This window comes from Phalaenopsis equestris, unplaced genomic scaffold, assembly GCF_001263595.1.
Source record: "Phalaenopsis equestris unplaced genomic scaffold, ASM126359v1 Scaffold000318, whole genome shotgun sequence".
NCBI classification, from domain to species: domain Eukaryota; kingdom Viridiplantae; phylum Streptophyta; class Magnoliopsida; order Asparagales; family Orchidaceae; genus Phalaenopsis; species Phalaenopsis equestris.
In genome coordinates, this window is record NW_018164760.1 from 496,983 (window position 1) to 513,492 (window position 16,510).

The following is a 16,510-nucleotide window of genomic DNA, read 5'->3' on the forward strand; positions in this document are numbered from 1 at the left end:
TCACTCATATATATATGCCCTTGTTTAAGGAATCCGTAAAACCTTTTTACATACATGTTAATCCAAATTTTTTGATGTTGTAAATCCTTTTTTGGTTTTCTATCTTTAGTTTGGATATGAGCTTATCAGTTTTTGTTGTGGTCATTTTTTTTCTTCTGGGAGAGTACATTCTCTCCCTTCTTACTTAGAAATGGTCATCATGCTTTCCCATCTTGATGCACATACTTATATTTATAAGAAGTACAAAATTTGATGATCCTCTAGTCCTCATTACAAGAGGTTTGCTCTATGATGGCTCCCATAACCTTCACTCAAAGTGACTGACCTAGATGGGCTTGGTTTAAAATCACAACAAAACCTAGAAGTATGCTGTGCTTGAATGGCTAAAACCTATGATAATTTTGAAAGGGCAAGGACTTTCATAGTTGGAGATATGGTTCTGGTTCTTTTCCACCGCATCGTGCTCACCATCATGGGTAGAGGAAACCTGAGCCGATATGAGAAGGGCCTTTTGCGATTGAAAAAAAATTTATGAAGGAGGTGTTTAATTTGTTAATTGATGTAGATTGATCTCATCCAATTCCTCCCTATCAACAAAAGACATTTGAAGAAATATAATGCTTAGGCATATTTTGTAATTGATGTGTAAGATTTAATACACAAAGCTTTGATATACTTTGTAGCACATTTTTTTAAAATTTATGACATATCTTTTGATATATTTGTCTGTTGTCAAATCAGAAATTGTCGGTCGCCGGAATGGATATCCCAAAGATTGGTTTTATTTAATTTATATATATATAATTTGGGAAAAGTAGTATTTAAAATTTTGAAAATATAAGACCAAACCGCTCCCATAATCTCATTACTTTAAATAAATGAGCCTAACACTGCAAGCAATACATCTATCTTGAAGGGTAGACACACTACTTATTGGTGAGGCTCGATTAAATAAACTAAAGAATTTATGACATGCATTTAAGTCTGCAAAAAACTATTTTCTTTGTTGACCGACAAATTCCCTTATTTAATATGAAAAATTGAATAAGGTTTATATTAAGCTAGGTTCTTAAAAGTTTCCTTTAAGAGAAAGCCCCTATAATTAATTACATCTCAGATAACTGAAGTCACTTAAGAAAACTGTCGAAAAAAATTTGGGAATATTGTCTTCAAGAATTCAAAGGAATAGGACTTTTCACCTTTAAGAGAAAGCCCCTATAATTAATTACATCTCAGATAACTGAAGTCACTTAAGAAAACTGTCGAAAAAAATTTGGGAATATTGTCTTCAAGAATTCAAAGGAATAGGACTTTTCAAAAGATCAGACAAAGAGGTGTGAGGGGGGAATGACTCAAATTTGGAACATTTTATTTTGGAACCCAAATGAATAAGAATTAGGGGACGTCATGGATCTTGAGGAAAAACCTTGGTGACTTCCCAAGCTATCCTATGGTTTGGCTTCAGTTTCAGAGAGAAGAATTATTTAAATGTTACATCTTGTCAATTTTATTAATTAGAGCGTACATTTATGTGAGATGGTCGCACAAATAGTCTGGAATATGTGAGGTATTAGGTCGTGATTGTCTTCAAGAATTCAAAGGAATAGGACTTTTCAAAAGATCAGACAAAAAGGTGTGAGGGGGGAATGACTCAAATTGGGAACATTTTATTTTGGAATCTAAAGGAAGAAGAATTAGGGGATGTCATAGATTAGAGGAGACCATGGATTTTGAGGAAAAACCCCGGTCACTTCCCAAGCTATCCTATGGTTTGGCTTCAGTTTCAGAGAGATGAATTATTTAAATGAAGAATTATTTAAATGTTACATCTTGCCAATTTTATTAATTAAGGCTTACATTTTTGTGAGACGGTCGCAAATATAGTATGGAATATGTGAGGGATTAGGTCGTGAAGAACGATAACTTTGGAATCCTAAAACGAGTTAGGGCTTATATTGCACAACATGATTGTGCAAATGTTTAAAGATGAGTTGGGGATTTCTGTCGTCTAAATGGACAAACTTGAAATCCTATGGTTTGTTTTTTAATTTCTAAGGAAAGATGTGTTGTTATAGATCCTCATGTTGGAGAAGGCTGCCTACAAAGTTAGCTTCAAGTTCCTCGGTAACGTAGCGTCATAAAGTCTAAGGTTCAACCGATTTAAATGATAGGTTTAAAGTTCAATCAGCAGGGGGGTAAAGTTGATTAGAGCAACACCGGTTAGGATTCTATGGTTCCATCATTCTGATATCACTATTTTTTTTAAATTTACTTAGCTTAAATGAGTTGTGAAACCCATTGAAACTAGGGAGATCTCATTAGCAACCGTGGGTTACCTCCTCCGAGGGACTCCTGTAAATTCAAAAGGTCATTTTTAATTTAGTGACATTTTAAAGGATTTATTGTTACATTTGAAACAATTTTTTTTAAACCTTTGAAAATGTTGATTAATTTTTGAAAAGTGGTTTTGGTTTTTGCAAGTAAGCTAAAGTGCACACCCAAGCAGTTATACAATTTTTGTAAGAGTAAATTACAGTAAATGACAAAAAATAAATATCACTATAAAAGCGTACCTGTCATTTTTTTGGCATTCTTATTGAAAGTTAGCTTTTGGAACACGTATATAATTTTGCAGGAAATTAAATAAATGGCAAGAGTAGATGAAGATGTATCTAACAGACCCCAAACTATGACTTGTTGCATCCCAAAAGATCTTAGTGGATGATTTTAGAACAAAATAAAACAAGTTTAAAGTTTCCTTCAAAATATCCAAGAGATTCCAAAGTGTTTGGGGAATGACCCTAAACTGCTTTAAAGATCTCTTGAAACATTTTGAGTTCACTTTAAACTTATCATAGAGTTCCTTTAATCATCCATGGTTAAGTTAAAATTATCCTGCTACTCAGTGAACTTTGACATTTTAATCATCCCAAGGACAGGGTACTCAATTAATTAGTTGATATTTCATTGAAGAGTTATGTAGGTGAATGCCCCTAAGGCAAATCTTAAGTCATTAAAGATAATGTGCCCAACACAAAAGTTGGGCCCATAGTGTTTGGAAGTGTTTATCATTAATCATGTTACTTCTTTTTCTAAATCCCATCAAATAAATCAAATAAGTTTAAATATCAAATATCAAGCCTATATCACTACCAAGCCCTTAACAACTTCAATTGGAGAATTGATAATTATTAAAAGTTTACTTTAGGTGGTGTGTATGCTTATTAAAAGATCATATCAACATATCCAATTATGGGCTTAAAATAAATAAATTATTATCTCCCTAACTTAAGCCATCACTTCAGAATTAGTTGATTTTGATTGACTTCCCAATCCCAATAATTTAGAAAATTATATTTTTGTTCTTTTCGTGGAAAGGTGACAAATTGGTTTCTAACCTTTAACTCATTATTTCTCAATCATCCAAAAGTACTCGTTAAGATCAAAATTACTCATTTTTCCTTTGGTTAATCCTAAATTTTGATTAAGACACTAAAATCTAAAATTACCATCTTACCCTTGGGGCCCTTCACTTCATAACTCATTAAGCATAATACAAATGACTTTGAAAATTTTAGAGTGTCTTGTCCATTGGTCAATTAAAACATCAGAGAAGAAAATCTGGTTTTAAACTTTTTATTTAATTTAATGATCATTTTAACCTAGAAAATAGGGGTTTCGATATTAGTTTATTTAATTAATAAAAATAAAATTTTTGGTTTATAGGAAAAATATTAGAGGTTCACCTAGGTCAGAGAAACACACCAAAATTTTTTAATTAAATTTTAATTTAATTTGATAATTATTTATTAATGTTTTTGGTGATTTAATTAAATGAAAAATATGTTTTAATTACAAAAACTATTTTTTATATTTTTCTTAAAGCTCTTTTAGTCCAGAGAACTCAGATAAATAATTTTTTTCTGAGATTTTTTATATATTTATTATAATTATTCTAATGGGAAAATAAGGAAATTCAATTTTAGGCCTTTAAAAATTTATTTTTAACTTATAAAAATTAGAAAAATATTTTTAATGAGTCCCAAGTGATTGGGAAACCATTAATCATATCTTAAAATATTGTTGTATTTTTGGAATTTTTAATTTTATTAAATTATTTTTAATTTAAAATAGAGTTAAAAAACAAAATATTTAATTAAAAATAATTTTTATTTTTCCTAAGTGCCCCTGATGAGAAGGAACTCAAAAAACCATTTTTCATAATTTTTCTATGTGTATTTAATTTAATATAATTATTTTTGTACAAAAACATATTTTTTCTCATAAAATCAACTTTAGTACTCAAAAAAAAAAAAAAAAGGAGAGAGAACACATGCTTATATTTCAAGAGACCGAGTTAACATAAATTTTCTACAAAATGCAGAATTGATTTTATTAATTTTTTTATTAATACTTAATTTAAATAAATTAATACATGATATAGATATTTAATTAACAACATAAATGTACAAAATTATTCAAACAACCATGATATTTTTCCTAAGCTCCTCTAACCACAAGAAACATATTAAAATTTATCTAATAATTTTTGAAGTGATATTTTAATTTATATAGTTAATTTAGGCTAAAATAGTCATCCAAGCTTGAAAATTAGGGTTACAAACATAGGGATGCTCTTTGACCTTGGAAAAAACAGAGAACATCTCCTCATCATCAGGAACAAACCCTAAAAATCTCAAGTCATGGTGAGCAATATTTAATAAAAAAAATTAAAATACTACAGAGAGTATTTAATCAATTAAAAATCAAAGAGTCAACATATAATTTTTATTTTTGATCCACATTATTCTACTCTAATCACTGAGCAAGAGAGTATTTTTATTTTATTTTATTTTAATTTTTTTATGCAAAGTTATGAATTTTTGAAGTTTTGGGATTTAATTAATTGAAAAAATCCTATTTTTCTACTTAACCTAGTTAGCGCCACCTCAACCTCGGTAGCTCCAAGCTTTACACGCGACGCTCCGCTATTCAACACAGCCGACCACCTCAGCACCACGCATCTCACGGTTTGTATACCATCACCTCGCCCGGCTCCATCACGATTGTCCATTGAATACGTGCAGAAACGAATGACATCCATTCATCATCCCTAATCTCCCAAACCCGAGAGCCGTTCAACTTCAAACCTTAATATCTCTCGAGATACTCATTCAAATCACATGGAGTTTGTTTTTACACCTCCATCTACTCACGATGAACACATCCATATGGTTTATGCGGTATGAAATACAATCTATATGCATGAAGAATTGAATTAAGCTTGGTTTAGGGTAAGGGTTCAATACCTTTGTTTGAGATGGGAGACCTTAATCAGATGGTAGGAGAAGCTTTGAATGAGTCCAAAGAACATTCAAATGAGCTCCTATGCTATGATTTTGATCAAACCCATTTTCAGGTGTTAGTGTAGAGGTAAGTTAGAGGCTCTCCGTGATGGGGCTTTTGCGAGGGATCAAGTCCTCTCACTCTGGGGATGGTGTGTGGAAGTTTAATTGAAGTTTGGTGCACTATGGTGGAGTGGAGAAATCTGTCTTGGTTTTAGGGAAAATTTTAGTTATGAAACTAGCCCTAAGTGATGGTTATGGGTTGCTGAGAGCAGGGGGATTGCACTTAAGAAGGATTGGAAAAGCTCTGGTTAGATTTTGGTAGAGTTTCCCCAAGGTCTTAAGTACACTCCCCTTTGGGAATGAAGCGGCCAGTTTATAGCCATGGCTACCTGGTGGAGCTCAGGGCTTGGTAATGGGTGCAAAACCTTGCTGAGGTAGAGGAAAAAAAGCTCTAATGGGCAATATGATAACCAACTTAGAGAAGTTTAATTTTGGGTTTTGGCCACTTTGGGCTCCCTTGGGCTGGCTGTTTCTGGCGGCTAAGGTGGTGCTAGCCAGGGTTAAGTCATTTCTGGGCTTATGGAGGCTAGGGGGTGTCTAATGATGATTAACTACTAGGGGCAAGTGATGATGGCCATGATATTTAAGTTTAGGCAAAAAATGGGGTGAAATCCCCTAAATCAAGGGACTGTTGGTCCATAGCTCATGTAGGGTAGGCTAAGTGGGTCTAGCATGGCCAATAGAGTCCAAATGGTGTCTGTAGTGGCTTTGGTTTGATCAATTTGGCTTGGCCTAGTCAACTTTGATGCATGTGTTCAATTTTGGGCCTTTTAGCTTGAAGTTGGGTTTAAGTTAGGCTAGACATGGCTTTGGAGTTGATTGATCAAAATGGTGTAGATTATTTTCATAAAGAGTTTAGAAAAGGTTTGAAGTGATTTTGGATTTGAATTGAAGGTCCAATTTAGTGAAGTTTGGACAATTGGCCAATTTTGGGGATGCTGAGTTAGACTTGGGTTTGAGTTGGGCTTGAGTTTGGCTAAGGCCCAATTGATGGTTCAATTTGATGTAGGTGGCCTTATACAAAAGATGATGTAGGTGTCCATACTCCATTTAAGGTGGTCTTAAAATTAATTTCAAAAGATGAGAATAGGATGCCATACTCCATTTAAGTTAGCCTTATACCTATCTCAGAGAAATTAGGTAGAGAATCAAATGCCAAAATCCATTTAAGATGACCTTAAAACCGATCTCGAAAGATTAGAACAGGATGACATATTCCATTTAAGGTGGTCTTATACCTATCTCGGAGAAATTAGGTAGAGAATATGATGCCATACTCCACTTAAGGTGATCTTAAAACCAACCTCAAAAAGATGAGAATAGGGTGCCATGCCCCATTTAAGGTGTTCTTATACCTATCTCAAAGGAAATTAGGTAGAGAATAAGGTGCCATACTCCATTTAAGGTTGCCTTAAAACTGATCTTGAAAGATGAGAATAGGATGCCATACCCCATTTAAGGTGGTCTTATACCTTTCTCAACAAAATTGAGTAAGGAATCAAATGCCATACTGCATTTAAAGTGGCCTTAAAACTAATCTCAAAAGATGAGAATAGGATGCCATACTCCATTTAAGGTGGTCAAAGAAATTAGGTATTGAATCAGATGCCATGCCCCATTTAAGGGGGGCCTTAAAATTGATCTTGAAAGATGAGAATAGGATGCCATACTTCATTTAAGGTGACCTTATACCTATCTCGAAGAAAATGGGTAGATAAGCAGATGCCATACCCCATTTAAGGTGGTTTTAAAACCGAATCTCAATATATGAGAATAGGTTTCCATACTCCATTTAAGGTGGATTATACCTATCTTAGAGAAATTAGGTAGAGAATCAGATGCCATACTCCATTTACGGTGGCCTTAAAACTGAACTCAAAAGATGAGAATAGGATGCCATACTCCATTTAAGGTGGCCTTAAACCTATCTCAAAGGAAATTTGGTAGAGAATCATATGCCATACCCCATTTAAGGTGGTCTTAAAACCGATCTTGAAAGATGAAAAGAGGATGCCATACCCCATTTAAGGTGGTCTCATACCTTTCTCAAGGAAATTAAGTAAGGAATCAAATGTCATACTCCAGTTAATGTGGTCTTAAAACTGATCTTGAAAGATGAGAATAGGATTCCATGCCTTATTTAGTGTGGTCTTATACCTTTCTCAAGGAAATTGAGTAAAGAATCATATGCAATACTCTATTTTAGGTGGCCTTAAAACCAATCTTGAAAGATGAGAATAGGTTGTCATACTCCATTTAAGGTGGGCTTATACCTATCTTAGAGAAATTAGGTAGAGAATGTGATGCCATACTCCATTTAAGGTGGTTTTAAAACTGATCTCAAAAGATGAGAATAAGGTGCCATACTTCATTTAAGGTGGTCTTATACCTATCTCAAAGAAATTGAGTAAAGAATCAAATGTCATACTCCATTTAATGTGGCCTTAAAATAGATCTCAAAAGATGATACTACGATGTCATACTCCATTTAAGGTGGTTTTATACCTATCTCGAAGAAATTGGGTAGCGAATCAGATGTCATACCCCATTTAAGTTTGTCTTAAAACTAATCTTAAAAGATGAGAATAGGATGCCATACTCCATTTAAGGTGAACTTATACCTATCTCAGAGAAATTAGATAGAGAATCAGATGTCATACTACATTTAAGGTGGCCTTAAAACGGATCTTAAAATATGAGAATAGGATGCCATACTTCATTTAAGGTGGTCTTATACCTATCTTAAAGAAATTGGGTAGAGAACCAGATGCCAGGTCCCATTTGAGGTGGTCACCAATCTCAAAAGATGAGAATAGGATGACATACTCTTTTTAAGGTGGTCTTTTACCTTTCTCAAGGAAATTGAGTAAAGAATCAGATGCCATACTAAATTTAAGTTAGCCTTAAAACCAATCTCTAAAAATGAGAATACAATGCCATACTCCATTTAAGGTGGTCTTATACCTATCTCGAAGAAATTAGGTAGAGAATCAGATGCCATACTCCATTTACGGTGATCTTAAAATCGAATTTAAAAGATGAGAATAGGGTGCCATACTCCTTTTAAGGTGGTCTTATCTTGGAGAAATTAGGTAGAAAATCCAATGCCATACTCTATTTATTGTGGTCTTAAAATTGGTCTCAAAAGATGAGAATAGGAAGCCAAACTCCATTTAAGGTGGTCTTATACCTATCTCAGGAAATTGGGAATCAGAAGGTAGGCACTGATCCCAAGAACACTGTGAGAATGGTGTAGAGAATTTGTGGTGTTGAGTGATACTCCAAAATAATATACTATTTTAAGTACATATTTTATGCTTATTTTTGGTGATATTGCACTTAAACGAAGGGTATTTTCATATTTTTGTTGAAGAAATATCATTTTAAGGTATTTGGAGCAAAAATGGCAAAAAGGACTAAATTTGGAGCCAAAACAACGAATTTTGGAATTTTGTCGCTTGATGCGCCATTTGACAGAGGCTTGGTGCATGATGTACCAGAGATGACCTTTTGCGGATTAAGGTGGTTCAAGATGAATTTTACCCAGAATTTCAAAGGGACACTTGTTCTACACACCTATTGGAGTAATTCAATGTATCTAGACACTTAGCAACTTCTTTTATGGAGGGATATGTCCCTTGGATCAAATGAAACATCTTTTCAATTCAAAAGAGTTGACTTTTGGAGGGTATTTTGAATTCCTTTTGAAAAGAGGCAGCCCAAAATAAAAGAGGGAGATTTCAAGCAATTTAAGGGGGGATGAAAAGGACAAGAAAGTGGGGGTGGCGTGAAATGTGAGGAGAGAATTAGAGGACATTTTCTTCTAGGGTTGTAAGAGGAGAGGGAAGGTGAGAGATTTCTTTTTCATTACACTTCTAAGAGAGAATTGAGTGTTCTTGTAAAGAGAGAAAGGCAGGAGAGAACTTCTAGGGATTTGCTTGGGAATGATTGTGAAATAAGCTGTGTTTTTTATTTCTTTTATTTTGTAAACTTATTTTTATATATGAAATCTGTGTTTTGTCGTATCCTTCTCATGAATTCTGAGCAGTCTTATTTATCCTTATTCCTACTTTGAGATATGATTTTGTAAAGAATTGATTTTACTTTTTATGGTTTTAAATGTTAATAATTTGTGATGATTTCAACTTCGATCTTAATTTACTTTTTGTTCTGACCAATTAAAATGTTAAAACATGTTGAGAATCATATGTTCTAAAAAGGTCTATGATTTCTATAGTAGGGGGAGAATCATATTTGATTTAATGAGAGAGCATGTCATCCATGGAATTGAGTGAAAATAAATAGAAAAATATACTTTGTTGGATGCAAAAATAAAGATTTTAAGGTGACAGATTAAAATCTCCAATTTGGTCCAGTTGATTGGAAACTAATGCGAGATTGTCAGCCCTCAAGGGAGGGAGTAGTGGGAGCTGTGGAGTAGCATTCGATATCCTCCCAGCCTAACCATGGAATTAGGGACCAAACCCTAGATTAGTCAATATTCATTATAGCACTTGGAAAAGGGTAAAGAATAGGATTGCTCTTATTTGGAACAATACAGTTTTTATATATAGGTTTTATATATATTTTCAAATGAATTTAATTTCTTCCCAATCCATATACTCATTGTGAAGGAGAAGGATGCTTTCTTAAATTTGAATCTTGCATTAATAAAAACTTTGTTTAGTTTTCATAATTTTCCTTTTAAAAGTTTAGTTTTTAGTAGTTAACTTTGTCTTTCAACTGCATTTTACATAGCATTCACTTTAGTAGTTAATATTCAAACTTCGCACTTCACTTCTATTGTTGTATTTTTAAATTATAAAATAATTTTAAGAATTTACTTGAAGGTTTTTCCAACTTCCCCGTGGGATCAATATCTAGGACTCTATTTGAGCTCTTTATTACTTGAGTGATGCATACACTTGCATTGATTTTAAAGGGGATTTGATAGTTTAAAAATAGTTTTAAAGATAAACTATTTTCATAAAAGGTATTTTTGTTGAGATCATATCACATATTTATTGTTATATATGTCGTGTGTATTTTGTAATATTGAAAGATATTTGCAAAATTTACACACTAAATCTACCAACATCAAGTTTTTGGCATCGTTGCTGGGGAAGTAATTGAAAATATCAGTATGTTATTTTATTTTATTATAAAAATAAAAATAAGAAAAGGAGAGTGTTTGTAGTTTAGTTTTGAACATTTTCTTATTGAAGTGTGTTTGCTGATTTTTAATTACTTACTTTGTTTTTTTATGCATAGTGTAAGATCTAAAAGTTTAGTACCTTACAATTCTGAGTTAGAGAGAAATATCAGAAAAATTTGAAAACAACAAAAGGAAAGAGTTCATTTTAGCAAAATGGCTTATAATTTGAGTAATGCTGGAAATGAAAATGAACATCATCAAAGATCTTTAAGAGATTATGCTAATCCTACAGTAAATGAAATTCAGTTCTACAGTAAATGAAACAGTAAATGAAATTCAGTTGAGCATACAGAACTCTATTGTAGCTGGCAATTCATTTAAGCTTAAACTGCTATTATCCAAATGATACAAAATAATTAGTTTGGAGGAACATCAACTGCAGATCCTAATTTACACATTGCTAGTTTTCTAGAATCGTGTGTTAGATTTAAATATGATGGAGTGTCAAATGATGCTGTCTGACTTATACAATTTTTATTTTTCACAAAGGGATAAAGCTAAGATGTGGTTAAATTCATTAACACCTGGATCTATCAGAACATGGGGAGATTTGTCAAAAAAAATTTTATCAAAAATTTTCCCACCTTTAAAAACTACTAAGCTTAGAAATGATATCCCATCTTTTTTCCAATTTGAAGGGGAATTAATTTATGAAGCCTGGGAAAGATTTAAAGATCTTCTTATAAAGTGTCCACCCCATGCGTTGCCAGATTGGTTAATAAGTCAAACTTTTTATAATGGGTTGATTGGATTTCTTAGATCGATAATTGACGCTGCTGCTGGTGGATCATTAATGTCAAAATCATTCAATGAAGCATATTCATTAGTTAAAGAGATGACTACTAATAATTTTCAATGGCCCTCTGAAAGGCTAAATCTAAAAAGAGTAATTAGTATTCATGATTCTGATGCAATATCTATGTTAGCTACCCAAATAGTTGCTATATCGAAGAAGATAGATCAATATGTAATGAATTATTCTCATACAAAACCTGTATTTAAGGAAAACTCATTGGGAAAAATGATAGAATCTTAATCTTCTTATGAGACTTTAAATGCAATAAACAATTGTTCTGATAATCCTTGTGCCAAATATTATAATCGTGATTGGAAGAATCATCCAAACTTTAGTTGGAGTAACAATAATTATAATGCTGCAAATCTGCAATGGGGAAATAATGCTACGAACCCATTAGTGCTACGAACCCATTAGGAAACGAAACTCCAACAATAGAGGGAATCAAGCTTATAAACCTTATTACCCCCCAAGTTTTAATAATTTGTAAAGTAAGGAGAAAAATTTATCAATGGAAGAATTGATATTACAAATGGGAAGTTAATTACAAAGTCATTACAAAGTACAAAGTCAATGAGCTACAATTAGAAACATGAAAAATCAATTGGGATGTATTGCTATCGTACTTAGCAATATACCTCCAGGAACATTACCTTATAATGTTGAAGTAAACCCTAAAAACTAGAACAAAGAGCAAATTAAAGCTATTCAATTAAGAAGTGGAAAAGAATTAGAAAATAGAGTTTAAAAAGAAGTTGAAATTGAAAAAGCCGAGGTGGAAAATGAAAAATCTAGTGAAGATTTTCATTTTGAGGCAGAAAGTCCTATTAAACCAATGAAAATCTCTGTAGAAATACCACCACCTACATTTTCTCAGAGATTGAAGCAGAAAAATAGAGACAACCAATTTTTTAAATTTTTGGAAATTTACAAAAATTAATGATAAACATTCAATTTGTTGAAGCTTTGACATTTTCTCAGAGATTGAAGCAGAAAAATAGAGACAACCAATTTTTGAAATTTGTAGAGATATTAAGAAAATTAACGATAAGCATTCCATTTGTTGAAGCCTTGGAACAAATGCCAAGCTATGTGAAGTTCATGAAAGATATACTTAATAAGAAAAGGAAGTTTGTAGATAACGAGACTGTCATTGAAGCGTGTAGCGCTATAATTTTAAAGAAGCTTCCTGAAAAAACTTAAATATCCCGAAATTTTTACAATTCGTTATGCTATCGGCGAATGATTTTATGAAAAAACTTTATGTTATTTAGGAATCAGTATTAATCTTATGTCGTTATAAATTTTTAGAAGGTTGGGATTAGGAGATATTTCACCTACTAGTGTAACTCTTCCGTTAGCTAATCGTTTGATTACCTATCCTAAAAGAGTTATAGAAGATTTTTTAGTAAAGGTTGATAAATTTATCTTTCTAGTGGACTTTATTGTAGTGGACTTTATTGTATTACTTTATTGTATTAGATATGGAGGAAGATAAAGAAATTCCTATCATTTTAGGAAGAACATTCCTAGCTATTGGAAGAGCTTTGATAAATGTGAAGAAAGGAGAAGTAATTATGAGAGTTAGTGATCAATAAGTTACATTTAATATTGCAAAATCAATGAGATACCCCATAAAAGAGCAAGAGATTGAATGCTTCAAAATGGATATTAACGAATATTTAAGCCAATAATATTTTGAGAAGACTTTTGAAAGAGAAATTGGAAAGGAATATATGGAATATTAAGATAAGGATAAAATTCAAGATGAATCTATGGAAGTGAGTAAAGAGGATTTGGATTATGTTCAAGAGAAATTTGAAAATGTTAGATCCTACAGAAAGTAACAAGAATTCGATTTCATCTTGAAAAAACTTCCTGCACATTTGAAATATGCATTCTTATGAGATTTATTTACATTACCTGTTATGGTATCCTCAGAATTAATTAATAAGCAAGAACAAAAGTTGTTGGAAACTTTAAAAAGATATAAGAAAGCCCTTGGATGGACATTAGCTTATTTTCAAGGAATTAATCCTTCAATTTTTATAAATAGAATTTTATTAGATGATCAACATGAACCAAGAGATGATCCTAAAAGAAGATTGAATCCTATGATGAAAGAAGTTGTGAAGAAGAAAAATTTTAAAATGGTTAGATGCTGGAATAATATACCCTATTTCAGACAGTGCTTGGGTAAGTCAATTCACTGTGTCTTAAAGAAAGGAGGCGCGACTGTAGTGACAAATAAGAATAACAAATTAATATCAACAAGACAAGTCACTTGTTGGAGAATTTGCATAGATTATAGAAAATTAAATTCTGCTTCTAGGAAGAATCATTTTCCTTTACCTTTCTCAGACAAAATGTTAGATAAGCTGGCTGGGCAAAAATATTTTTGTATTCTAGATGGATATACCAATTACGATCAAATACCTACTGCTCCAGAGAATCAAGTGAAAACAAAATTTACTAGTCCTTATGAAATATTTTCTTTTCGGTGAATGCCCTTTGGATTGTGTAATGCACCTACAACATTTCAAAGATGTATGATGTTAATTTTCAGTGATTTGATTGAAAAAGGGATTGAAGTCTTTATAGAGGATTTTTCTGTATTTGAAACTTCATTCAATTAAATCATAAATCATTTAGAGAAAGTTCTAGAATGTTGTGAAAAGACTAATCTTATATTGAACTGGGAAAAATGTCAATTCATAGGAGGAATTGGAATTGCGCTTGGATAGGAAATTTCAAAAAATGACATGGAAGTAGATCTTGCAAAAATACAGGTTATATCAAACCTACCTCCCCCTATTACAGTAAGAGGAGTTAAGAGCTTTTTAGAGCTTTTTAGGACATGCGCTTTTTAGGATATGCTAGATTTTACAGGAGATATATTAAGCATTTTTCAAAAATTACTAAACCTTTATGCCAACTTTTAGAAAAGGACAAGAAATTTGAATTTACTGAATATTTGACTTTAATTAAGATTGCCTTAAAGCCTTTCAATCTTTAAAGGAAAAAGTGACCATTGCTCCTACAATTGTTTCACCTAATTGGGAGAAACCTTTTCAATTAATGTGTGGTGCAAGTAATTATGCTATTGAAGCTATTTTAGGGAAGAGATATGATAAAATTTTTAAAGTCATATACTATGCTAGTAAGACTCTTAATGATGCACAGATTAATTACACCACCACCGAAAGAGAGTTATTAGCCATTATGTATGCTTTTGATAAGTTTAGATTATATCTAATTGGAGCTAAATGTGGTGTGCATACTGACCATTCAACTATTAAATATTTGATGCAAAAGAAGGATGCTAAAATAAGATTAATTAGATGCGTACTTCTGATGCAAGAGTTTGATTTTAAAATAGTTGATAGAAAATGGACTGATAATCAAATTGCTAATCATCTATCTAAGCTAGAATAGTAAGATATACATGATTTGAAAAAAGGAATTAATAAAACTTCTCCCGATGAACAACTTTATGCTGTAAAAGTATGGGAAATAAATTGGTATGCTGATATTGTAAATTATATTGTTAGTGGTATTTTACCACGTGGACTAATAAAACAAACAGAAAAGAAGTTCATTCATGATGCAAAATCTTATTTTTAGGGTGATCCTTATTTGTACAAACAATTTAAGGATTTATTAATGAGACGATGTGTGCCTTATAAATAAATTCATGAAATAATTCAGAAATGTCATGATTCTGAAATTGAAAGTCATTTTGGAAATGTTAAAACTGTTCATAAGATTTTGCAAACTAGATTTTATTAGCCTACTCTATTTCTTTTTTTTGAAGTATTACCTACTCTCTGACACCAATCACATGTTTATATATATATATATATACTGCAGTGGATGTTTCAAAATGGATTAAAGTAATCGCTTTACCTAGATGTAATGCTTAGAGTGTTTCAAAATTTTTAATTTAAAATATTTTTATATGATATAGAATGCGGAGAGTAATCTTTACCGATGGAGGATCTCATTTTAAAAATGCAACAATTGCAAGATTGGTTGAAAAATATAATATAATGCATAAAATTGCAACTGCTTATTGTTTATCATCCCTGGACTAGTGGTTTAACAGAAGTATCTAATCATGAAATTAAGAGAATTTTGTAAGTGTGTTAATCTTAATAAAATGGATTAGTCTATTAGATTAGATAGGACATTATGAGCATACAAGACTACTTATAAGACACCTATAAGAATGTCTCCATATAGATTAATTTTTTGGAAGACTTGTCACTTGCTGGTTGAATTGGAGCTTAAAACTTATTGAGTTATAAAAGAATTCAATTTCAATTTGAAAGAAGCTGGTCATAAAAAAATATTTCAATTGAATGAGCTTGAGTAAATTAGGAATGAACCTTACGATAATGCGAGGAATTATAAGGAAAAGATGAAAGAATGACATAATTGAAAGATAATAAAAAGAGAATTTGAACCTGGACATGAAGTTTTATTATACAATACAAGAATAAAACTATTTCCTACAAAATTGAAGTTTAGGTGGAAAGGGCCATTCAGAGTTATAAAAGTCTATCCTTATGGAGCAGTTAATATTGAATACCCCAAGACTAGAAAAATATTTAAAGTGATTAAGCACAGATTAAAACCATATTTTGATGGTTAAAGACTAGTTTTTAAAGAAACTGTAATATTGGGTCACCCAAAATGAGACTTAGAATGTTGGGCTGATGACATTAAACCAAGCGCTTTGTGGGAGACAACTAATATGAATCGTTATTTAGTTTGCTTTTGAGTTTTTGTGTTTGAGATATTTTATGTATATTTATGTTTAGGTCTTTATGAAGTCCGTGTATTTGAGAAAAATATTTGGAAATATATTTATTTGCCTAATTTTATGAAAAAAAATTAAAAATTTATTGGATTGAAATCGAAATCATGCAGCTTTTGGAACTAGCGAATGATGCACCAAATTCCAGAAAGCTGGCGCATGATGCACCGCGGTGACGAAAATGACTTAAATATTTCAAAAGGCAATTTTTGGCAATTTCTTCTCATTATAACTCTTAAAAATTGAATCCTAAGTCTATTTTAAGGTGGAAA